Raw genomic sequence first — 16,110 nt, forward strand, 5'->3', positions numbered from 1 at the left:
TAACTTAACCCTTGAAGTCCAGGTATCATTCTAGTAAACCTACGCTGCACTCCCTCCAAGGCCAATATGTCCTTCCGAAGGTGCGGTGCCCAGAACTGCTCACAGTACTCCAGGTGCGGTCTAACCAGGGTTTTGTATAGCTGCAGCATAACTTCTGCCCCCTTGTACTCTAGTCCTCTCGATATAAAGGCCAGCATTCCATTTGCCTTCTTGATTATTTTCTGCACCTCTTCATGACACTTCAATGATCGATGTACCTGAACCCCTAAGTCCCTTTGGACATCCACTGTTTTTAACTTTTTACCATTTAGAAAGTACCCTGTTCTATCCTTTTTTGATCCAAAGTGGATGACCTCACATTTGTCTACATTGAATTCCATTTGCCACAGTTTTGCCCATTCACCTAATCTATCAATATCGCTTTGTAATTTTATGTTTTCATCGACACTGCTTACAATGCCACCAATCTTTGTGTCATCGGCAAACTTAGATATGAGATTTTCTATGCCTTCATCTAAGTCGTTAATAAATATTGTGAATAATTGAGGCCCCAAGACAGATCCCTGCGGGACTCCACTAGTCACATCCTGCCAATGTGAGTACCTACCCATTATCCCTACTCTCTGTCGCCTTTCGCTCAGCCAACTTCCTAACCAAGTCCGTACTTTTCCCTCGATTCCATGGGCTTCTATCTTAGCTAACAGTCTCTTATGTGGGACCTTATCAAATGCCTTCTGGAAGTCCATATAAATAACATCCATTGACATTCCCCTGTCCACTACTTTAGTTACCTCTTCAAAAAATTCAATCAGGTTTGTCAGGCACGACCTACCTTTCACAAATCCATGCTGGCTCTCTCTGATTAACTGAAAATTCTCGAGGTGTTCAGTCATCCTATTCTTAATTATAGACTCCAGCATTTTCCCCACAACAGATGTTAGGCTAACTGGTCTATAATTCCCCGGTTTCCCTCTCTCTCCTTTCTTAAAAAGCGGAGTAACATGTGCAATTTTCCAATCTAGAGGGACAGTTCCTGAATCTTCATTCCTACATTACAACAGTGACTACACTTCAAAAGTACTTAATTGGCTGTAAAGCGCTTTGGGATGACCTAAGGACATCAAAGGTGCTATAGGAATGCAAGTTTCTTTCTGTTCCTCCAACTCTGGCCTCCTGTGCTTCTCTTTCTCTTCCCCCCCTTCCCCCCCACACAAAGCCATCAGCCATCTGAACCCCAAACTCTGGAATTTCCTCCCTCTCATCTCCCTCGTCTATTTTAAGAACCTCTTTAATTCCCATTTCTTTGACCGAGTTTCTGGTCACCCATCCTCATATCTCCCTCCTCCAGCTCAAAATCACTTTTTGTCTGATTAGGCCTCTGAAATGCCTTGGGATGTGTTTCAATGTTAACTTGCATTTATATGGTGCCTTTATTAGATGACAAGAACGGGAGACAGTGAAAGTGTCCTGGGGACCAGGGCATCAAAGGTGGAGGTGAGGGAGCGATTGAGCAAATTAACGGCTGGTGATGTTTCATGGTGAATGGAGGGTCAAAGGTTGGCCAGTTTGAAAATACAGTAAGCTACTTGGGAAGAGTTTTTTTCCAACTGTGGGTACAGAAGGATATACACTGGACAGATAGCAGAGTACGGAATATACACTGGATGGGTAGTACAGTATATGCACAGGGTATACACTGGACGGGTAGCGCAGTATACGCAAGGGATGTTTGCTGGTGTTTTGAAGTTATTATTTGTGCCTTTAGTTCCTGCCTGTTGTCCCAAACTCAATGAAGGGGAGGGTCTGAACCCAGGCAGCAAAGGGAAAGCAGCACAGCTCCTCTGCGGGCAGGAAAGTGGAGTAGAGGTCGAAGATCAGCCATGATCTGATTGCATGGTGGAGCGGTTTCGAGGGGCCGAATGGCCTACTCCTGCTCCTATTTCTTATGTTATGTCCTGCACTGAAACATGGCTGGAGTGCTGTTCATGTGGGACTTGGGTGTACCCTGATCTCCAGTTCAGGCTTTCTGGGTGTGTGGTGAGAAGTATCCAGAGGATGGGTTCAGCTTCTGAATCTAGCACAATATGTGCATGCCAATTGGCGTTTGCTGAGCAGGTGCTGCATGGACCCGCTGAGTATCTCCAGCTGTCAGTTTTTGTAAAATAAATAAGCCAAAAGACTCCTCCATTTTGGGGGCGGAACTGTTAGAATCGAATCACAGAAAATTTACGGCACAGCAGGAGGCCATTCAGCCCATCGTGTCCGCGCCGGCCGAAAATGAGCCACCCGGCCCAATCCCACTTTCCAGCACTTGGTCCGTAGCCCTGTGGGTTTCGGCACTTCAGGGGCACATCCAGGTACTTTTTAAATGAGTTGAGGGTTTCTGCCTCTCCCATCCTCTCAGGCAGTGAGTTCCAGACCCCCACCACCCTCTGGTAGGAAATATATTTTTCCTCAGCTGACCAGTCCATTGATATCTTCCTGCAGTCTACGTGGCAGACTGGTCAAAAACGTCCAAGGGAAAATGGCTAGTTGGATCCAAAATTGGCTCAGTGGCGGGAAGCAAAGGGTAATGGTTGACGGATGTTTTTGTGACTGGAAGGCTGTTTCCAGTGGGGTTCCGCAAGACTCAGTACTGGGTCCCTTGATTTTTGTGGTATACATTAATGATTTGGACTTGAATGTAGGGGGCATGATCAAGAAGTTTGCAGATGATACAAAAATTGGCCGTGTGATTGATAGTGAGGAGGAAAGCTGTAGACTGCAGGAAGATATCAATGGACTGGTCAGGTGGGCAGAAAAGTGGCAAATGGAATTCAATCCAGAGAAGTGTGAGATAATGCATTTGGGGAGAGCAAACAAGGCAAGGGAGTACACAATAAATGGGAGGATACTGAGAGGTGTAGAGGAACAGAGGGACCTTGGAGTGCATGTCCAGAGATCCCTGAAGGTAGCAGGACAGGTAGATAAGGTGGTTAAAAAGGCATACGGGATAATTTCCTTTATTAGCGGAGGCACAGAATATAAGAGCAGGGAGGTTATACAGGAACTGTATAAAACACTAGTTAGGCCACAGCTTGAGTACTGCGTACAGTTCTGGTCACATTACAGGAAAGATGTGATTGCACTAGAGAGGGTACATAAGATGTTGCAAGGCTGGAGAATTTTAGCTATGAGGAAAGATTGGCTAGGTTGGGATTGTTTTCTATGGATCAAAGGAGGCTGAGGGGAGATTTAATTGAGGTACATAAAATTATGACGGGACTAGATAGGGTGGACCTATTTCCCTTAGCAGACGGGTCAGTGACCAGGGGGCATAGATTTAAAGTGACTGGTAGAAGGATTAGAGGGGAGCTGAGGAGAAATGTTTTCACCCAGAGGGTGGTGGGGGTCTGGAACTCACTGCCTGAAAGGGTGGTCGAGGCAGAAACCCTCAACTCATTTAAAAAGTACTTGGATGTGCACCTGAAGTACAGTAACCTACAGGGCTACGGACCAAGTGCTGGAAAGTGGGATTAAACTGGATAGCTCTCTTTCGGCCGGCATGGACAAGATGGGCCGAATGGCCTCCTTCTGTTCCATAACTTTCTATGATTCTGGAATGTTGGGTTCTAATGATTTCATAGAAAGTTACAGCACATCGAGTCCACGCCTGCTCTATGCAAGAGTAATCCCACTCCCCCGCCCTATCCCCATAGCCCTGCAAATTTTTTCCTTTCAAGTACTCATCCAGTTGATGTAATGCTGACTATTGCCCATATTAGGAATGATGTGGTGTTTGTATCTATGCTGTGTCATGTGAAGACTCATTTTTGTATTGTGCACCAGGTTAAAGGTGTGTAAATGGAGTGTTAACTGCAGCACCTTGTGTGAATGGAGCAGCAGTGACTCAGAGTCCAAACCTTTCACACCTCTCTCCACCCAGGCTGTGCCTTTGTTCTGCTGATGTGCTGCTTAGCACCTGAGAGGCCAAGTCTGAGACTGGCACTGGGAACCCGATCTCCTGATTCCTGCTGGAGTACAACCTCCACAAACCCGGACCTCAGGCGATTGTTTGGTGTCGGCCATGGCTCAGTGGGTAGCAGTTTCACCTTGAGACAGGGTGTTGTGGGTTCATAATCCCACTCGAGACTTGACCCCATAATCTAAACTGACGCTCCCAGTTCCAGTACTGAGGGAGCGCCGCACTGTCGGAGGGTCAGTACTGAGGGAGCGCTGCACTGTCGGAGGGGCAGTACTGAGGGAGGGCTGCACTGTCGGAGGGTCAGTACTGAGGGAGGGCTGCACTGTCGGAGGGGCAGTACTGAGGGAGGGCTGCACTGTCAGAGGGGCAGTACTGAGGGAGCGCTGCACTGTCAGAGGGGCAGTACTGAGGGAGCGCTGCACTGTCGGAGGGCCAGTACTGAGGGAGGGCTGCACTGTCGGAGGGGCAGTACTGAGGGAGGGCTGCACTGTCAGAGGGGCAGTACTGAGGGAGCGCTGCACTGTCAGAGGGGCAGTACTGAGGGAGCGCTGCACTGTCGGAGGGGCAGTACTGAGGGAGCGCTGCACTGTCAGAGGGGCAGTACTGAGGGAGCGCTGCACTGTCGGAGGTGCCGTCTTTTGGATGACACGTTAAACTGAGGCCCTGTCTGCCCTCTTGTGTAAATATAAAAGATGCCATGGCCATTATTTGCTGTCCCTTTTATACCGGTTCACCTGGGTTTCTGCCAAAGTTTGGGACAAACCCATCCCAGGTCAATTGTCCATATATAGCAGCCCATACCTGAGAAAGTAGAGCCCACACCTTCGGGGTGGGGGGATTAAATTGCCTTGTAACGTGGGGGTGGGGGAGGGGTTTAATTGCCCTTTAAAATAGCTCTGAAATTTACCACAGCTACTTTTTTGCTTTGTTTTTGTGAGGGGGGGTGCCTCTGATCTTTGTCCCTTTCTTGGTTCCATGCACCATTTTTAATCAAGGGGTTAATCAGAGGCTCCTTCTGGATCTTCTCTGAAATCCTTGGAACTACCGTGTTGGGTGTGTGTATGAACTAATGTTTCCAATATTTCTTTCTGCCCTCCCCTGCACCATGGGGTTACCTGGCGTTGTCCACAGCTGTGACTAACCTAGGGCTTTGTGTACACGGGCCTGTGGGACCCCTCGCTCGGGGTGGGACGGGGGTGGGCCCGTGGGACCCCTCGCTCGGGGTGGGACGGGGGTGGGCCTGTGGGACCCCTCGCTCGGGGTCGGGGGGGCCTGTGGGACCCCTCGCTCGGGGTGGGGGGGGCCTGTGGGACCTCTCGCTCGGGGTGGGACGGGGGAGGGCCCGTGGGACCCCTCGCTCGGGGTGGGGGGGGCCTGTGGGACCTCTCGCTCGGGGTGGGACGGGGGAGGGCCCGTGGGACCCCTCGCTCGGGGTGGGAGCCTGTGGGACCCTCTTTGTGGGGTTGACACTGAGGCTGGTTCAGTCGTCATTTTGCTTCACATCTCTAAAGGTGAATTACTGTTATAAAGAAATGGAATTTTTTTTAGGTGAAGACTTGGTTTCAGAATCGCCGCATGAAAGTGAAACGCATACTGAAGGAGCCCCTCGACGTCCCTCAAATCGGCTTCCTACAAACAGACCTAACGCGGGTAAGTCAGTGTATGGCCATCCATAGTCGAATAGTCTGCTGTGTTCACGTGAGGAACAGTACCTGAATGAGGTGCCAGAGGGTGACCAGTGGAACTATGCAGCATGAGGGAGTGGCTCCTTGCTGTTCCCAACCAATGTGCTTCTGCATCAGTGAATACTGACAAAGTTAAAATTGCAAAGAGTAAACTGGGGAGATTAATGCAGACAAGGTTTCATTTGTTGAGAACCCCAGGTGATGGGGGAAAGGTCCACAGTGATGGACAGGGTGTTTGGTTGAACTAATCTGGGTCTTTAGCACAAGCAGCACCCTAATCCCATATCCTTTTATCCCCTTTTCTGTCACCCACCTATTAAATGTTGACAGGGTCTCTGCTTCAATCACTAATTCCACAGCCGCTCAAAATTTCTCCCGCTCTCTCTCCTAAATCTCTTGCATTTAATCTTCTATCCATGTCTCTTCATTCTAGACCCTTCCAAGTGAAAGTCACTGTGACTTCACCAGAAGTGCAGTGGATGGGAGCAGTTATAAGAAATTCCCAACCAGCCTTTTCCTAAATACTGTCCCATCCCTTCAGAATTTTAAACTCTTCTATCAAACCAGCCCATAATCTCCTCTGTTCTAATGAAAACAGCCCCAAGTGTGTGTCTTCCTTAGAGTAGGAGAGCAGATGGGGTAAATCAGGAATGGTGCCAACATTGAGTTTTAAAAGCTTGTTGATTGTAATAGGAAAGATGTTGCTATATTTACAGAAAACTTTTCACTTTTTCTTTGCAGAATAACCCTGTGGTGTACGGGAAACCGTCCGATTACGTGAAGCAGCATTTTGAGCACTATTCACTGCCTCGCATGCTCCCCAGGGAGCTGGTATCTGCCCCCAGTAAGCAATGGCCCAGCCCAGGGTCAGTGTACCCCAGTTTGGGCAAATTCCAGTCCACTGTCATTAAAAGCGAGTTACAATACACCAACAAGTCTGTCAACTTCTCCATTAAGAAGGAAGCTATCGAGCTCTCCTCCTGCCAGCCAGAGCTAGACCCAACCAAAAGTCAAGTGACTGCCTACAGTCACGCTCTCCCGGTCCAACACTTTGACTTCTCCTCACTCCAGCGAGCCATGACCAGGCCTGGGCTCCTCCAGCAGGGCCCGGCCAGGCCTGGGCTCCTCCAGCAGGGCCCGGCCAGGCCTGGGCTCCTCCAGCAGGGCCCGGCCAGGCCTGGGCTCCTCCAGCAGGGCCCGGCCAGGCCTGGGCTCCTCCAGCAGGGCCCGGCCAGGCCTGGGCTCCTCCAGCAGGGCCCGGCCAGGCCTGGGCTCCTCCAGCAGGGCCCGACCAGGCCTGGGCTCCTCCAGCAGGGCCCGGCCAGGCCTGGGCTCCTCCAGCAGGGCCCTACCTTGCGCAAACCTGCGGGGGATGAACTGCAGTATGAAAGAGTGATCATTTCCTAGAGCACCCAATGGTGCTTTGGGTGAAGAAATAAACCGTTTATTGCCACATTCTCAGTAAAGAATCATTGGGCTGCAGAGGGGAAATGATAAACTCCAAAAAACAGTCCTGTATCCATAGAAACCAACGGCCATCACACTGCAGGCCATGCCTGCCTTCCCTTGGATTGCAGGCCTGTGGGCTGTCTATCGAGAGTCTCTCTCTCTCTTCCCTCTTCACCGCCCCCCCACACTGCAAACATTTTTTAACCTGGTTTTATTTTTATACAATCTTCTGAAAGAAATTTTTAAAAACAAATTATCTCATTAGAAACTGTAATATTGAAGGGTCAGAATTCAGTCCCTAACCTTTAATGAAAGTGTTTCTCCCCCCGGTCAATTGGAATTGGGGGAAGAATCTGCTCCTGGCGAGCAATGGGGCCCGGCCCCCTCCCCACACCGGCCCGGGGTCCGGACAGACGATGCGAGCTGCTGGCTGTAATTTTCTACTGTCTGCATTGGATTTAATTATTCAGTATTTCTTGTACATTGTTGATAAATTGTTGGCTTTCAGTTCGTTAACGTGAGACTTGAATAAAGCTGCAGTCTGTGGGCTTCTATCTGTTCTGGTGCCTCTTTCTGTAAGTCACGCATGCAGGCAGGCTCCTTGTGCAATCCAGTATCTGCTATTCGGTGTCATTATAGGTAACAGGACATCAAGCAGCCATAAGTTTCATCTCCTCAAGAAAGACTTGCATTTGAATAGCGTCTTTCACAACTTCGGGACACCCCAAAGGTCCCACAAACGGCAGTTAAATAAATGGCCACTTAATCTGTCTTAACAATGCTAATTGAGTGGCAGTGACTGTACACTGGACAGTATCTGGGTGGCAGTGACTGTACACTGGACAGTATCTGGGTGGCAGTGACTGTACATTGGACAGTATCTGGGTGGCAGTGACTGTACATTGGACAGTATCTGGGTGGCAGTGGCTGTACACTGGACAGTACCTGGGTGGCAGTGACTGTACACTGGACAGTACCTGGGTGGCAGTGACTGTACATTGGACAGTATCTGGGTGGCAGTGACTGTACATTGGACAGTATCTGGGTGGCAGTGGCTGTACATTGGACAGTACCTGGGTGGCAGTGACTGTACACTGGACAGTACCTGGGTGGCAGTGGCTGTACACTGGACAGTACCTGGGTGGCAGTGGCTGTACACTGGACAGTATCTGGGTGGCAGTGGCTGTAGACTGCATGAATCTAACAGCACAACCATGGCCGGCATAGACCAGTTGGGCCGAATGGCCTGTTTCGCAATGTAAGTTTTGGCAACAATGATGCACAGGATTTCTTAGTGAGCCAGTGATAATGTTCCCTTCGGTTCCTAAACATATTTCACTTGCTTTATATGTATTTTTTACCCCTGTTCAGTATAGTGCACTGTGGGTAGTGAGACACTTCACTCTCTCTCTCTCACTGCCCGCTCTCTCTCTCTCTCGCTGCCCGCTCTCTCTCTCTCTCGCTGCCCGCTCTCTCTCTCTCTCTCGCTGCCCGCTCTCTCTCTCTCTCGCTGCCCGCTCTCTCTCTCTCTCGCTGCCCGCTCTCTCTCTCTCTCACTGCCCGCTCTCTCTCTCTCTCTCGCTGCCCGCTCTCTCTCTCACTGCCCGCTCTCTCTCTCTCACTGCCCGCTCTCTCTCTCTCGCTGCCCGCTCTCCCTCTCTCTCGCTGCCCGCTCTCTCTCTCTCTCACAGCCCGCTCTCTCTCACTGCCCGCTCTCTCTCTCTCGCTGCCCGCTCTCTCTCTCTCTCACTGCCCGCTCTCTCTCTCTCGCTGCCCGCTCTCTCTCTCTCTCGCTGCCCGCTCTCTCTCTCTCTCACTGCCCGCTCTCTCTCTCTCTCACTGCCCGCTCTCTCTCTCTCTCACTGCCCGCTCTCTCTCTCTCGCTGCCCGCTCTCTCTCTCTCTCCGCCCGCTCTCTCTCTCTCTCTCGTTGCCCGCTCTCTCTCTCTCGCTGCCCGCTCTCTCTCTCTCACTGCCCGCTCTCTCTCTCTCACTGCCCGCTCTCTCTCTCTCTCACTGCCCGCTCTCTCTCTCTCTCTCATTGCCCGCTCTCTCTCTCTCTCGCTGCCCGCTCTCTCTCTCTCTCGCTGCCCGCTCTCTCTCTCTCTCTCGCTGCCTGCTCTCTCTCTCTCTCACTGCCCGCTCTCTCTCTCTCTCTGCCCGCTCTCTCTCTCACTGCCCGCTCTCTCTCTCTCGCTGCCCGCTCTCTCTCTCTCTCACTGCCCGCTCTCTCTCTCACTGCCCGCTCTCTCTCTCTCGCTGCCCGCTCTCTCTCTCTCTCACAGCCCGCTCTCTCTCACTGCCCGCTCTCTCTCTCTCGCTGCCCGCTCTCTCTCTCTCTCACTGCCCGCTCTCTCTCTCTCGCTGCCCGCTCTCTCTCTCTCTCGCTGCCCGCTCTCTCTCTCTCTCACTGCCCGCTCTCTCTCTCTCTCACTGCCCGCTCTCTCTCTCTCTCACTGCCCGCTCTCTCTCTCTCGCTGCCCGCTCTCTCTCTCTCTCTCCGCCCGCTCTCTCTCTCTCTCGTTGCCCGCTCTCTCTCTCTCTCGCTGCCCGCTCTCTCTCTCTCTCACTGCCCGCTCTCTCTCTCTCACTGCCCGCTCTCTCTCTCTCTCACTGCCCGCTCTCTCTCTCTCTCTCTCATTGCCCGCTCTCTCTCTCTCTCGCTGCCCGCTCTCTCTCTCTCTCGCTGCCCGCTCTCTCTCTCTCTCTCTCGCTGCCCGCTCTCTCTCTCTCTCACTGCCCGCTCTCTCTCTCTCTCTGCCCGCTCTCTCTCTCACTGCCCGCTCTCTCTCTCTCGCTGCCCGCTCTCTCTCTCTCTCACTGCCCGCTCTCTCTCTCACTGCCCGCTCTCTCTCTCTCGCTGCCCGCTCTCTCTCTCTCTCACGGCCCGCTCTCTCTCACTGCCCGCTCTCTCTCTCTCGCTGCCCGCTCTCTCTCTCTCACTGCCCGCTCTCTCTCTCTCGCTGCCCGCTCTCTCTCTCTCTCGCTGCCCGCTCTCTCTCTCTCTCACTGCCCGCTCTCTCTCTCTCTCACTGCCCGCTCTCTCTCTCTCTCACTGCCCGCTCTCTCTCTCTCGCTGCCCGCTCTCTCTCTCTCTCTCCGCCCGCTCTCTCTCTCTCTCGTTGCCCGCTCTCTCTCTCTCTCGCTGCCCGCTCTCTCTCTCTCTCGCTGCCCGCTCTCTCTCTCTCTCACTGCCCGCTCTCTCTCTCTCTCTCGCTGCCCGCTCTCTCTCTCACTGCCCGCTCTCTCTCTCTCACTGCCCGCTCTCTCTCTCTCTCACTGCCCGCTCTCTCTCTCTCTCTCTCATTGCCCGCTCTCTCTCTCTCTCTCTCACTGCCCGCTCTCTCTCTCTCTCCGCTCGCTCTCTCTCTCTCACTGCCCGCTCTCTCTCTCTCCGCTCGCTCTCTCTCTCTCACTGCTCTCTCTCTCTCACTGCCCGCTCTCTCTCTCTCTCCGCTCTCTCTCTCTCTCACTGCCCGCTCTGTCTCTCTCTCCGCTCTCCCTCTCTCTCGCTGCCCTCTCTCTCTCTCTCTCGCTGCCCGCTCTCTCTCTTTCTCCGCTCTCTCTCTCTCTCACTGCCCGCTCTCTCTCTCTCTCCGCTCTCCCTCTCTCTCGCTGCCCTCACTCTCTCTCTCTCACTGCCCGCTCTCTCTCTCTCTCCGCTCGCTCTCTCTCTCTCACTGCCCGCTCTCTCTCTCTCTCACTGCCCGCTCTCTCTCTCTCTCTCCGCTCTCTCTCTCTCACACTGCCCGCTCTCTCTCTCTCTCCGCTCTCCCTCTCTCTCGCTGCCCGCTCTCTCTCTCTCTCACTGCCCGCTCTCTCTCTCTCTCCGCTCTCTCTCTCTCTCACTGCCCGCTCTCTCTCTCTCTCCGCTCTCCCTCTCTCTCGCTGCCCTCACTCTCTCTCTCTCACTGCCCGCTCTCTCTCTCTCTCCGCTCTCTCTCTCTCTCACTGCCCGCTCTCTCTCTCTCTCCGCTCTCCCTCTCTCTCGCTGCCCTCTCTCTCTCTCTCACTGCCCGCTCTCTCTCTCTCTCCGCTCTCTCTCTCTCTCTCACTGCCCGCTCTCTCTCTCTCTCCGCTCTCTCTCTCTCTCTCACTGCCCGCTCTCTCTCTCTCTCCGCTCTCCCTCTCTCTCACTGCCCGCTCTCTCTCTCTCTCCGCTCTCCCTCTCTCTCGCTGCCCTCTCTCTCTCTCTCTCGCTGCCCGCTCTCCCTCTCTCTCTCGCGTGCCGCCCTCCCTCCCTCCCCCGCTCTCTCTCTCTCTCACTGCCCGCTCTCTCTCTCTCTCTCTCATTGCCCGCTCTCTCTCTCTCTCTCTCACTGCCCGCTCTCTCTCTCTCTCCGCTCGCTCTCTCTCTCTCACTGCCCGCTCTCTCTCTCTCTCACTGCCCGCTCTCTCTCTCTCTCCGCTCTCCCTCTCTCTCTCTCTCATTGCCCGCTCTCTCTCTCTCTCCGCTCGCTCTCTCTCTCTCATTGCCCGCTCTCTCTCTCTCTCTCTCACTGCCCGCTCTCTCTCTCCGCTCGCTCTCTCTCTCTCATTGCCCGCTCTCTCTCTCTCTCTCTCACTGCCCGCTCTCTCTCTCTCTCTCTCTCTCTCTCATTGCCCGCTCTCTCTCTCTCTCTCTCACTGCCCGCTCTCTCTCTCTCTCTCTCTCTCTCATTGCCCGCTCTCTCTCTCTCTCTCTCACTGCCCGCTCTCTCTCTCTCTCCGCTCGCTCTCTCTCTCTCATTGCCCGCTCTCTCTCTCTCTCTCACTGCCCGCTCTCTCTCTCTCTCCGCTCTCTCTCTCTCATTGCCCGCTCTCTCTCTCTCTCTCTCACTGCCCGCTCTCTCTCTCTCTCCGCTCGCTCTCTCTCTCTCATTGCCCGCTCTCTCTCCCTCTCTCTCGCTGCCCTCTCTCCCTCTCTCTCGCCGCCCGCTCTCCCTCTCTCTCTCGCGCGCCGCCCTCCCTCCCTCCCCCTCTCTCTCTCTCTGCCCTCTCTCTCTCTTACATGCACTGTGCACGCACTACTATCACACACACTGCTGTGTAATGTGCTCTGTCCCTTGTTTGAATCTAGAGGTTGAAGAGTTAAGACAGCAAGTACATGAAAATCCAAAGTTTGATTCCCATTCTGTGCTGGATATGCGTCCAAGTCAGGATGATTTGAGACTCAGGTGTGATGGTGCTCCCATGCACCTGATACCCTGGTCCTTCTAGATGATAGAGTTGCTGCAGTGCATTCTGTAGATAGAACATACTGCAGCCACGGTGCATCGATGGAGAGTGCGGGGGTTTAAGGTGGGGGATGGGTCCTGGATGCTTTAGTCTCTGAAGGAGCAACTCGCACTGACCTGTTCCAGCCAAACAGTGGGCTATGGTATTGGGCCAATCTTACCACATTCACAGCACAAAACTGGTCTTTTATAGGACAAAAAACATGTAATTTCAGTGACCTTCCTTTCAGTAAATTGTGCCCCTGTCAGTGACTGGGGGTGAGATTCAGTCACAGTGAGGCTACAGATTCCAGCCTCTCTGCTCTATCTTCAGCAGTCACTCTCTCAACACCGTTCACTTGTAATTCTGACCATTGACTTCCTCAACATTCGTGGTGTTTGTTGAATTGTGTTAAACCCACAATAAAAACAGAAAATGCTGGAAACACTCAGCAGTTCAGCTCAACGTCCCTGGTTACAGGGTTTTCAGACGCGATAGAGAGGGGGATTAAAAAGGAGGGGGGGTTGGCAATTTTGGTTAAAGAAACAATTACAGTTGTGAGGAGGGTGATATTTCAGAAGGAGCATCAAATGAGGCCATATGGGTTGAGCTAAAGAACAAAAAAGGGGCAGTCACACTGCTGGGTGTGTACTATAGACCCCCAAACAGCCAGAGGGAGATAGAGGAGCAAATATGGAGGCAAATTTCTGAGAAGTGCCAAAACAATAAGGCAGTAATAGTCGGGGATTTCAACTACCCGAATATTAACTGGGATACAAACAGTGTGAATGGTATAGAGGGAGCAGAATTCTTAAATTGCATAAAGGAGAATTTTTTTAGCCAGTATATAGCAAGCCCAACGAGAGGGGCGGGCAGTTCTGGATTTAGTTCTAGGAAATGAAGAGGGGCAGGTGGAAGAAGCAGCAGTGGGAGAGCATTTTGGTGGCAGTGATCATAATACAGTTAGTTTTAGCACAATTATGGAAAAGGACAAAGACAGAGCAGGAGTTAAAGTTTTTTATTGGGGAAAGGCCAATTTTACTAAACTGAGAAGTGATTTAGCAAAAGTAAACTGGAAATAGCTGCTTGAAGGTAAATCAGTGTCAGAGCAGTGGGAGACATTCAAAGGGGAGATTCAAGGGGCTCAGGGTAAACATGTTCCCACAAAGAAAAAGGGAGGGGCTGCCAAATCTAGAGCCCCCTGGATGTCAAGAAGCATTCAGGGTAAGATAAGGCAGAAAAAGTGGCTCAGTGGCAGGAAGCAAAGGGTAATGGTCGACGGGTGTTTTTGCGACTGGAAGGCTGTTTCCAGTGGGGTCCCGCAAGGCTCGGTACTGGGTCCTTTGCTTTTTGTGGTATACATTAACGATTTGGACTTAAACGTAGGGGCATGATTAAGAAATTTGCAGATGACACAAAGATAGAATCATAGAAGTTTACAACATGGAAACAGGCCCTTCGGCCCAACATGTCTATGTCGCCCAGTTTATACCACTAAGCTAGTCCCAATTGCCTGCACTTGGCCCATATCCCTCTATACCCATCTTACCCATGTAACTGTCCAAATGCTTTTTAAAAGACAAAATTGTACCCGCCTCTACTACTGCCTCTGGCAGCTCGTTCCAGACACTCACCACCCTTTGAGTGAAAAAATTGCCCCTCTGGACCCTTTTGTATCTCTCCCCTCTCACCTTAAATCTATGTCCCCTCATTATAGACTCCTCTACCTTTGGGAAAAGATTTTGACTATCTACCTTATCTATGCCCCTCATTATTTTATAGACTTCTATAAGATCACCCCTTAATCTCCTACTCTCCAGGGAAAAAAGTCTCATTCTATCTCACCTCTCCCTATAAGTCAAACCATCAAGTCCCGGTAGCATCCTAGTAAATCTTTTCTGCACTCTTTCTAGTTTAATAATATCCTTTCTATAATAGGGTGACCAGAACTGTACACAGTATTCCAAGTGTGGCCTTACTAATGTCTTGTACAACTTCAACAAGACATCCCAACTCCTGTATTCAATGTTCTGACCAATGAAACCAAGCATGCTGAATGCCTTCTTCACCACCCTATCCACCTGTGACTCCACTTTCAGGGAGCTATGAACCTGTACTCCTAGATCTCTTTGTTCTATAACTCTCCCCAACGCCCTACTATTAACGGAGTAGGTCCTGGCCCGATTCGATCTACCAAAATGCATCACCTCACATTTATCATAATTAAACTCCATCTGCCATTCATCGGCCCACTGGCCCAGTTTATCAAGATCCCGTTGCAATCCTAGATAACCTTCTTCACTGTCCACAATGCCACCAATCTTGGTGTCATCTGCAAACTTACTAACCATGCCTCCTAAATTCTCATCCAAATCATTAATATAAATAACAAATAACAGCGGACCCAGCACCGATCCCTGAGGCACACCGCTGGTCACAGGCCTCCAGTTTGAAAAACAACCCTCTACAACCACCCTCTGTCTCCTGTCGTCAATCTAATTTTGTATCCAATTGGCTACCTCACCTTGGATCCCGTGAGATTTAACCTTATGTAACAACCTACCATGCGGTACCTTGTCAAATGCTTTGCTGAAGTCCATGTAGACCACGTCTACTGCACAGCCCTCATCTATCTTCTATCTATAGGCTGTGTGGTTGATAGTGAGGAGGAAAACTGTAGACTGCAGGAAGATATCAATGGACTGGTCACATGGGCAGAAAAGTGGCAAATGGAGTCCAATCCAGAGAAGTGTGAGGTAATGCATTTGGGGAGAGCAAACAAGGCAAGGGAGTACACAATAAATGGGAGGATACTGCAAGGTGTAGACGAAATGAGGGACCTTGGAGTGCATGTCCACAGATCCCTGAAGGTAGCAGGACAGGTAGATAAGGTAGTTAAGAAGGCATATGGAATGCTTTCCTTTATTAGCCAAGGCATAAAATATAAAAGCAGGGAGGTTATGCTGGAACTGTATAAAACATTAGTTAGGCCACAGCTTGAGTACTGTGTACAGTTCTGGTCACCACATTACAGGAAAGATGTAATTGCACTAGAGAGGGTACAGGGGAGATTTACGAGGATGTTGCCAGGACTGGAGAATTTTAGCTATGATGACAGATTGGATAGGCTGGGGTTGTTTTCCTTGGAACAGAGGAGGCTGAGGGGAGATTTAACTGAGATGTATAAAAGTATGAGGGGCCTAGATAGAGTGGATAGGAAAGACCTATTTCCCTTAGCGGAGGGGTCAATAACCAGGGGGCATAGATTTAAAGTAATTGGTAGAAGGATTAGAGTGAAAATGAAAAAAATTTTCACCCAGAGGGTGGTGGGAGTCTGGAACTCACTGCCTGAGAGGGTGGGAGAGGCAGAAACCCTCAACTCATTAAAAAAATCCCTGGATGTGCACCTGCAGAGCCGTGACCCGCAGGGCTACGGACCAAATGTGGGAAAGTAGGATTAGGCTGGGTGGCTCGTTTCTCAGCCGGCGCGGACACGATGGGCCGAATGGCCTCCTTCTGTGCCGTAAATTTTCTATGATTCTATGGGGTCAGGCACCATCTGTGGAGAGATGAACAGAAACCTGCCTTCCCCTGAATCGATATTAATTGCCAATCTCGCTGGGTAAGATTAATTAGACCGGATAAGTTCTCAATTGGGGAAAGGCCAATTTTACTAAGCTGAGAAGTGATTTAGCAAAAATGGACTGCCTCCCTGGTGCCAGGGTCAACGATGTCACTGAGCGGCTGCAGATCATTGAGGGGGAGGGTGAACAGCCAGATGTCGTGGTCCATATTGGTACCAACGACAAGTAGAAAG

Source organism: Heptranchias perlo, chromosome 35, assembly GCF_035084215.1.
Source record: "Heptranchias perlo isolate sHepPer1 chromosome 35, sHepPer1.hap1, whole genome shotgun sequence".
Lineage (NCBI taxonomy): Eukaryota > Metazoa > Chordata > Chondrichthyes > Hexanchiformes > Hexanchidae > Heptranchias > Heptranchias perlo.